This window comes from Heterocephalus glaber, unplaced genomic scaffold (genome assembly GCF_053883595.1).
Source record: "Heterocephalus glaber isolate CG9 unplaced genomic scaffold, H.glaber_assembly_v1.0 deba00001532, whole genome shotgun sequence".
Taxonomy (NCBI): domain Eukaryota; kingdom Metazoa; phylum Chordata; class Mammalia; order Rodentia; family Bathyergidae; genus Heterocephalus; species Heterocephalus glaber.
In genome coordinates, this window is record NW_028258330.1 from 24,455,359 (window position 1) to 24,457,499 (window position 2,141).

General features: G+C 48.7%; 1 pseudogene; it reads left to right on the plus strand.

Moving 5' to 3' along the window:
• The first annotated feature begins 284 nt into the window (after positions 1-284).
• Positions 285-2,141, plus strand: LOC147824703 (heterogeneous nuclear ribonucleoprotein A3 pseudogene; annotated as a pseudogene).

Sequence of the window (2,141 nt, forward strand, 5' to 3'; positions counted from 1 at the left end):
TGAATAGTGCATTCCCTTCTTAGAAGAATGGCTTTCAAAGTATAGACTAAACCACTTCAACTCCCTAGAGCCATAGTTCCCTACACACACACACACACACACACACACACGCACACATGCACACATTCACACTAGCCTTGTGGAATCAGAGTCTGGAACCTGCATTTATTCTTCTGCCCACTCTGCTGTCCCCTAGACTTTGCCACCTCTACCATGGCTGATACCTAGAGCAGCCTCAGAGCTCCAGGGGAAGCAGCAGCCAGACCAGGCACTGGAGGGCGCCCATGCACTTAAGCTTTCCGGGCCCCTGGTTCCACCTGGGAGGCTTCTGCCTCCTTATGGCTCTGGAAGGCACCTCCCTGCAGCTGAGGCCCTTCTCTGGGTACACAGGAGCAGTCATCTCAGCCAGTACCCCCAGCCCAGCCACACTGACTTCCTGTGTCCTCCCACTTGCCCAGCCCTTTCTTGCCTCGAGGCCTTTGCCCTTCTTGCTCCCTCTGCCTGGCATATGTTCTAAGTTCTCATGCCCAGGGCTGGCTCCATGCCATCCTCCTGGACTCTGCTCAAATGTCACCTTGTCTGAGAGACCAGATATCTATAGTCCTGGTCTACAGGACTGCTCCCTATCTCACACTGCATTTTCCCCCTTGACAAGATTTGTGACTCCTTTATTTATTGTACAGTACTTTTATCCTGTCCTGATTCCCTTGCTGGACTCTAAATGGAGAAGCAGGGTGCCTATTACTGCTGTAGAATCAAACCTCATGCCCAGCATAGAGTTGGCCTGCAGAATAGAAGGATGGGCTGAAGGGATGGGTACACTGTATTCAGGCCAAACTCCTGGGACCAATTGTACAGGAGGCCAGGAGGTCAGCACTACACCCCTGGATGGCCAGGGAGACCATGGAGAGCTGACACTGGGAGCAACATTTCTTAGCCTGCTGCATTCTTTAAAAACATACCAGAGGCCCCCAGCCCGACTCCGGCAGTCGCCGCAGCCGGGGGGAGGAAGGCCATGATCCAAAGGAACCAGAGCAGTTGAGGAAGCTGTTTATTGGTGGTCTGAGCTTCAAAACTACAGATGATAGCTTAAGAGAACATTTTGAGAAATGGGCCACACTCACAGATTGTGTGGTAATGAGAGATCCCCCAAACAAAACGCTCCAGGGGCTTTGGTTTTGTGACTTATTCTTGTGTTGAAGAGGTGGATGCAGCAATGTGTGCTCAACCACACAAAGTTGATGGGCGTGTAGTGGAACCAAAGAGAGCTGTTTCTAGAGAGGATTCAGTAAAGCCTGGTGCCCATGTAACAGTGAAGAAAATCTTTGTCGGCGGTATTAAAGAAGATACAGAAGAATATAATTTGAGAGACTACTTTGAAAAGTATGGCAAGATTGAAACCATAGAAGTTATGGAAGACAGGCAGAGTGGGAAAAAGAGAGGATTTGCTTTTGTAACTTTTGATGATCACGACACAGTTGATAAAATTGTTGTTCAGAAATACCACACTATTAATGGGCATAATTGTGAAGTGAAAAAGGCCCTTTCTAAACAAGAGTGCAGTCTGCTGGATCACAAAGAGGTCGTGGAGGTGGATCTGGCAACTTTATGGGTCGTGGAGGAAACTTTGGAGGTGGTGGAGGGAATTTTGGCCATGGTGGAAACTTTGGTGGAAGAGGAGGCTATGGTGGTGGAGGTGGTGGCAGCAGAGGTAGTTACAGAGGAAGTGATGGTGGATATAATGGATTTGGAGGTGATGGGGGAAACTATGGTGGTGGTCCTGGTTACAGTAGTAGAGGAGGCTATGGTGGTGGTGGACCAGGATATGGAAATCAGGGTGGTGGATAAGGTGGAGGAGGAGGATATGATAGTTACAATGAAGGAGGAAATTTTGGTGGTGGTAACTATGGTGGTGGTAGAAACTATAATGACTTTGGAAATTATACTGGTCAACAGCAATCAAATTACGGACCCATGAAGGGGGCAGTTTTGGTGGAAGAAGCTCTGGTAGTCCTTATGGTGGTGGTTATGGATCTGGTGGTGGAAGTGGTGGATAGGGTAGCAGAAGGTTTTAAAAAACAACAGAAAAGGGCTACAGTTCTTAGCAGGAGAGAGAGCAAGGAGTTGTCAGGAAAGCTGCA